Genomic DNA, 7,418 nt, shown 5'->3' on the forward strand with positions numbered 1-7,418 from the left:
TCCCTCTCCCTCTCCCTCTCCCTCTCCCTCTCCCTCTCCCTCTCCCTATCTCTTTTTTACAGTCCAGTTGTTATCCTCATTCTGGTCCGCCCTCCACCAGTTCTTCAATCCATTCATCCTCCCCTCTATCTTCAAGAGAATATCCCCACCGGACCCCTCAGGCCTCACCACTCACTGGGGTCACAAGTCTCTCAAGGATTCGGTGCATCTTCTCTCACCTAGGCTAGACTAGGTAGTCCTCTGCTGTATATGTGTCAGGCCTCAGACCAGCTAGTATATGCTGCATGATTGGTGGCTCAATGTCCAAGAGATCTCAGGTTAATTGAGATTGCTGGTCTTCCTATGGTGTCTCCTTCCTCCTCAACTTTTTATAACCATTCCCTAATTCAATCACAAGGGTCCCTGGCTTCTGTCTATTGGTTGAGTGTAAGTATACACATCTGTTTCAGTCAGCTGTTTGCTGGGCCTCTCAGAGGGCAGCCACGCTAGGCTCCTGTCTGTAAGCACACCGTAGCATCAGTAATAGTGTCAGGCCTTGAAGCTTCCCCTTGAGATAAATCCCAATTTGAGCCTGTCACTGGAACTCCTTTCCCACAGTGTCTTCTCCTTTTTTGTCCCTGCAGTTTTTGTAGACAGGAACAATTATAGGTCAGAGATTTTGTTTTTGACTGTGGGATGGCAATCCCATCCCTCCACTTGATGCCCTGCCTTTCTATGGGAGGTGGATTCTACAAGTTCCCTCTCCCCACTGTTGGGCAATTCATGTAAGGTTTCTCCCTTTGAATACTGAGAGTCTCTCACCTCCTGAGTCTCTGGTACATTCTAGAGGGTCCCCCACCTCCTACCTTCTGAGGTTGCCTTTTTCCATTCTCTTTGCTGGCTAGCAGGGCTTCAGTCATGACCCCCTGCCCCAATACTTGATCATGATCTCCTTTTACCCTTTACCTTCCATCTACTACCCAGATCCCTCCCTCCCTGTGGCCACAGTGATTGCTTTCGTCTCCTTGCCAAGTAGGATTGAAGCATCCTCACTTGGGCTCGGCCCATCTGATTGTTGAGTTCTGTGGATTATATCCTGGATATTTTGTACTTTATGGCTAATATCCACTTATTAATGACTACATACCATTCACGTCTCTTTGGGTCTGAGTTACCTCACTCAGCATGATATTTTCTACTTTCATTGATTTGCCTGCAAAACTCATGACTTCCTCATTCTTAATAGCTAAATAGTATTCCATTGTGTAAATGAACCACATTTTCTGTATCCATTCCTCTGGTGAAGGACATCTGGGTTCTTTCCAGCTTCTGGTTTTTACAAATAAGGCTGCAATGAACATGGTAGAGCATGTGACCTTGTAGTATGGCAGTGTCTTTTGGGTATATGCCCAGGAGTATTATAGCTGGGTCCTCAGGTAGAAGTATGTCCAACTTTCTGAGGAACCACCAGACTGATTTCCAGACTGATTGTACCAGTTTGCAATCTCACCAGCAATGGAGGAGTGTTCCTCTTTCTCCACATCCTCACCAATATGTGCTGTCACCTGAGGGTTTTTTTTTTTATCTTATCCTATCCATTCTGACTGGTGTGAGGTGAAATTTCAGGGTCATTTTGATTTTTGATTTGCATTTCCCTGATGATTAAGGACTTTGAACATTTCTTTAAATGTTTCTCAGCCATTCAAGATTTATCTGTTACAAATTCTCTGTTTAGTTCTACAATCCATTTTTAAAACTCTCTCATAGACACACCCAGAGATATGAATACATAAAGATTCTAAATCCAGGGAAGTTGATAAAGACTCACCATAACAGTATCTAAGAAATTTAATTCAGAATCTTATGACAAAGTATAGAGAAGGAAAATAGCTTTAAATGAGACAATGTTTCATGATAAGCGTAGCTAGGTCATTTAGAACTATTTCTTTTATAGCCACTGTTACTATGACCACTGATTTACACTAGAGGAAATAAATTAAGTTTTTTAATATTGAAAGTCAAATAGGTTCAATAAACCAGAATTAAGACAAAGCTGTCTAACTAAGACATTCCATTTGTCTTAACATTGAATCTCCACAGTCCTCCAAATTTCAAAGTGTTCAGGCAGAAAAAAGGTGCATATTATTCAAGAAACTTCTGAGACAATAAGCTTAAAAGAATAAATATCATTTTGGGGGTTCAGTACACAGTCCATTGATTTCACTGCTTTGGCCTTTGACAAGGTAACATATCATGGTAGAAGCATATAGACTTGAAATCTGTTTGTAGAATGAAGGGATAGGGGAAAGATTTTAGAGTTCAAATGTCCCTGTAAAGGGCATTCTTTCAGGGTTCTGATGACTTCCTACTAGGCCTAACCTTTTACAGGTTCCAATATTTCCCAAGAATACTACAAACAGAGCTTAAGACATCAACATTCAGGCCTGCAGGGACACTTATCCAAACCATAGTAAGGAATGAGAATATGACCAATTTTCTTTGAAGATTTTCTAGCAAATACTTCACAGAGGAGAAAAAGATATCTTATAAGGAAAAAACAATTAAGAAATTTGGGCTTAAATACCACTGTTTTATGATTTATGAGTTATGAGTCAATCCAGCCTAGAAAAAGAATTTGATCATTAAATTTATGGAACAAAGTAAAATGAAACAAAGTTTCATTTTAAAAAAGGAAGCATCTGCAATGATAATCTGTACTTTCAGCTCCTTCATGCATTTCTTTATATACTGTTCCCTCTACTGTGTCTGCTCCAAATACTCTTCAGCAACTGTAGTAGTCAGGACAAAAATGGTCTTCAAATATCTCAAAGGTGTTTTTATGTCTCAGAATCTCTAATTCTGTCCCACACTCCACTTTCAGTTGGCTTCTTTGTCATTCTTTATTTCTCTCTTTCTCCATCTTTCTTTCCCTTGGTCATTCTCTTACACTCTCTCCTCACATGCATCTGTAATGATATTACATTTTCTGTTACTACATATGTTAATCATGTTTTCTGTTTTGTAAAAAAAAAAAAATAATAAAGGCAGTTATGATGAGAAATTGCATTACTGGATCTTTGATATTAACTTATATCAAGGTTATACTGTAGAGTGAATAGATAAGAATTGTATTGTATACATTGGATTACACAAGTTCAGAAATGTGAGAGTCTCCAAATGATACTTTGTAGAGGAATGAAAATATGTTCATTGTAGATATGCTACATGGAGACAATCTGAAATAAGAAGCATGGCTATCATGTTAAATAAATAGTCAACATAGAGATAATAAAGAATATGGCAAACAATGTGACTCCCACAGGTATATGCAAATCATAGGTAGTGCAGGAAATTTCAACATCCTCCCAGAAGAAATGAACAAATGACTTTGACCAAATTTCAATAAACTGTCAATTAGATTTCTCAGGAAAATTTTTTGAAAGATTAATTATCATTGCAGTGACTATTATATATGGTGAGTCTTTTCTTTTTTAATATTTTGATAATTTAGTACATGAGTATGTGTTTACATAATTTCACTATCCTTTTCATTTCTTCCCATGCCCTCCTCTATTTCTTCCTCCCTCTCTCAAAGCCATTGCATGGCTGCAGCTCTTCATCCAGGGGTGAGAGTTTGTTCACATCTATGATGACATGTTGACTGGTGTTCTCATTTTTCATCTAAATACCCCATGTACTTTATAAAAATAGAATAAGACTCATCAGTGTTTTGTAGAGTGCTGTGTATTTGTTGTTACTACTGTTGTTACATTTGATGTTAGTGCATTATGTGAAAACATCTGCACAAACAGACACAGTTGGAGAGTTAAATCATTGGCCCAACAGGACACTTGCCTCTTTCTAACTGTAACCTTCTACCCTCTCTCTATCTCTCTTTGTGCCCCAAATGGATTGTACATCCAGGATTAATAGAAACGGAAGGCAAATAGGAGGGTTCAATGGAAAATTGGTGAGGAGATGGGAGAGCTAAAAGAAGGGTAGGAGAAACAAGCTGATGATGATATGAAGAGCAAGAAAAAAGAACAGAGAAATTGAAAAAAGAGGAAGAAAGAGAAATAAAGAATGAGAAAGCTTCTAAAGGAAGAAAGGTGAATGGAAGAAAAAACTAAGATTAAAGATTTTCTCTTTAAGAAGGCATATATCACAGGCAATGACATGTTTCAGAAATGTATGTGCTGTCTGTAGAGAACACGTTGAATAAGAATAAATATTTCAGCACTATGAGGATATTGTAATAATATTTAAATATTATGCACATTCAAGTTATTACACATAAAACAAAAATTAAAGTAATGCAACCATTTTCAGAAAGAAAAATGTAGTACAAGCACAGTATAGGTGTCATACATAGACATAATCATATTTAAATTATCCTCAATGGTGCATAGCAATTATGAATAAAAACACAGTATTATGAAATAATTTCATAGAGTGTTAGCCCAAATAATTTTATAGCATCACAGATTTTATAGAGTGCTGCTTAAATTATTGAACATAGTTCTGTGAGGACATTTTACACTAAATAAATAAGAGCATTTTGTTAGCCAGCAAAATGTAAGAAATTAAAACTTATAAACAAAAAGAAATATGTATTTTAAATTGAGTCCTGAAGATAAATATGTCATACTTGCTATATCTATTACTTGAAAATAAAAAAATCCCAACTAAGTGTAGAGAATGTTTGTGAAGAAATGTTAACCAGACACTGTAGAATCTAGTAGCTATTCAGCACACTACAATGCAATCTTTGGTTATTCCCATGTATTTTATTTCAAATAAGTTCCTATTATTGGAGCAATATTTTTTTGCATGTATGAACATTTTCTTTTTTTCTTTTTTCTTTTTTCTTTTTTTTAAATAATTTATTTTTCTCAAATCATAATTCATTCACACAGGGGTTATAAACACAGAAAGGCAGGATGTGGGGAAGGGGATGACACTGGAGTGTGGGTGTTTAGGGGGAATACAGATATCTTTAAGAACAGGGTATCGGCTGGGTGAAGGTTCAGAGGACAGGTCACTGTGACTCTGCCTATGACTCACTTGTCCTTATGTGAGTTGCTATTGTCTACCAAGGCTACCTATTTACAAGGTCTATGACTACTCAGGCTGGTAAATTTCCACAAAAGCTGCCTGTTTACAATAGCTTATAGCCATCTGTTTCAATGTTATTCCACAGAGACCCAAGACTTGGTGTTAGTATATATGTATGACAGGCCTATTGCTGATTTTAGACCTATGGCTGATTTTAGGCCTTCAGTGTTTAAACAGGGATGCCCCTGACATCTCCTCCCATATCTAAGTATATAAGGGCTGTGGCGATTCTAATCTTGTGAAGGCGGGGATAGAGGCCTGACCTCCAGTAATTGAAGGGGACCTTGTAATGGCTCCGGTCCCCCGTCATTGTCCAGTGAGGCATGAGGGCCATACCCATCCCAATGTCTTTTTCCTGGAGAGGGGATACTTTTGACATCAACCCCTATGCAGTCAGGCTTGTCCCTCGGGGAACCCAGAGAGATATTTTAAACTTTTATTTATATTCCCTTGCAGTGCTTAGCCTCGCAGCCTAAGCAAGAATTCAGATCGCCTGTCAGAGGGGGTTCTGGGTGGTCCCCCTCTGCTTGGTCTAGGGACAGAAGTCCCCTCTTTTAGGTTGGCTGGAGATGGGTTTTGGGAACACCCTGTATAAAGTAACAACCCCATCTTGAGTCTCTTGGTTCTCCATAGCTAACTTACGATAATGTATCTGAATAGGTTTTGCTACCAAATTATTTATCTGTTGTTTCACAGAGTTAGTCAGCCTATTTGAGGCCCAGGGACCAATAGAAATAAGCAAAAAGAACCCAAACAACGGTCCCAAGATGGGAGGAACTAGGGTTGACAACCATGGAGAGGTTGAAACCCAATTCTTCTACCAGCACTCACCTTTCTCTTTATCTCTCTGACTTTTCTCAGGGCCTTCTCTGACCTTTTTCATGCTCTCTGTTGCTGACTGCCTCTGGCATCACCGAAACCAATAAAAACTATGCTACAGATATGGGGAAGGCCCTCTTACCCTTAAAGGGAATGGCCCAGACCCAGTTTTCTTATGGGACCAAGGATTTATATGCCTGTTTGATACCACAGAAGGCACAGCTCTTTGTTATGTTTTTATTTATTCATTTCACACCCCACTCACTATTCCCTCCTAGTTACCCCCTCCTACAATGCTTTCTCTCACTCTACCCCCTTCTCCTCTGAACAGGTGGGGTCTCCCTGTGCAACATCCTTAGTCATCAAGAAAATGCAAATGAAAACAACTCTGAGATACCATTTTACACCAATCAGAATGGCTAAGAACAAATACTCAAGTGAAAACACATCCTGGTGAGGATACAGAGCAAGGGTAGCACTACTCCATTGAAGGTAGGAGTGCAAACTTATACGATCACTTTGGAAATCAATCTGGCAGTTCCTCAGAAATTTGGGAATAGTTCTACCTCAAGAGTCCGCTATACCACTCCTGGGTACATATCAAAAAGATGCTCCACAACACTACAAGGACACTTGTTCTTTTATGTTCATAGCAGTTTTATTCATAATAACCAGGAACTAAAACCAACCCAGACGTTCCTCAGACAAAGAATGAATAAAGAAAATATAGCATGTTTACATAATAGAATACTACTCAGCTATTAAAAATAAGGGTATTGTGAAATTTGCAGACAAATGGATGGAACAAAAAAAACAAAAAACAAAAAACACCAGCCTGAGTGAGGTACCCCAGACCCAGAAAGACATGCATGGTATCCTCACTTAAAAATGTATATTAGCCATAAAGTACAGAATAATCATGCTACAAACCACAGACCCAAAGAAGTTTAGTAACAAGGAGGGCACTAATGAAGATTCATGAATCTCACTCAGAAGGGGAAATAAAAGAGACACTGGAAGTGGATGAACAGAGGGAATTGTGCAGAAGACAGGATGAGGAGGGGATCAGGGATGGGAATCAGGTGTCTCATTCCCAGTGAGAACTGGAGTGGGGGATGTAAGAGATCTGAGAGAGAAAAGGAATATCAATGGGGACAAGCCTGAGACCTGGGAGGATATTGGGATGATCCTATCTGAGACTCCTAGTATCAGCATATATGGAGCCTAAAGAGGAAACATCCTGAAGCTAGGCAGAAATTGAAGTGGAGAGAGGGGTACACCAATTCACTTTCGACCCAAATTTTGCCCTGCCTACAAGATATGCATGGATAAAGATGAATGAGTGACTGAGGGAATGACCAACCAATGACTGTCCCAAATTGAAACATACCACATGGAAGAGCGCCAACCCCTGACACTATTAATGATATCCTGCAATGCCTGCAGAATAGAGCATAACATAACTATCATCTTTGAGGCTTTATCCAGCATCGAATGGAAATATG

The 7,418-nt window shown here is 38.9% G+C and overlaps 1 pseudogene; it reads right to left on the reverse strand.

Annotated features, from left to right (window-relative positions):
* Positions 1-899, reverse strand: part of LOC114638347 — a 6,233-nt pseudogene extending 5,334 nt beyond the window's left edge.
* Positions 900-7,418: the final 6,519 nt, after the last annotated feature.

Source organism: Grammomys surdaster, unplaced genomic scaffold (genome assembly GCF_004785775.1).
Source record: "Grammomys surdaster isolate TR1022 unplaced genomic scaffold, NIH_TR_1.0 125580, whole genome shotgun sequence".
Taxonomy (NCBI): Eukaryota; Metazoa; Chordata; class Mammalia; order Rodentia; family Muridae; genus Grammomys; species Grammomys surdaster.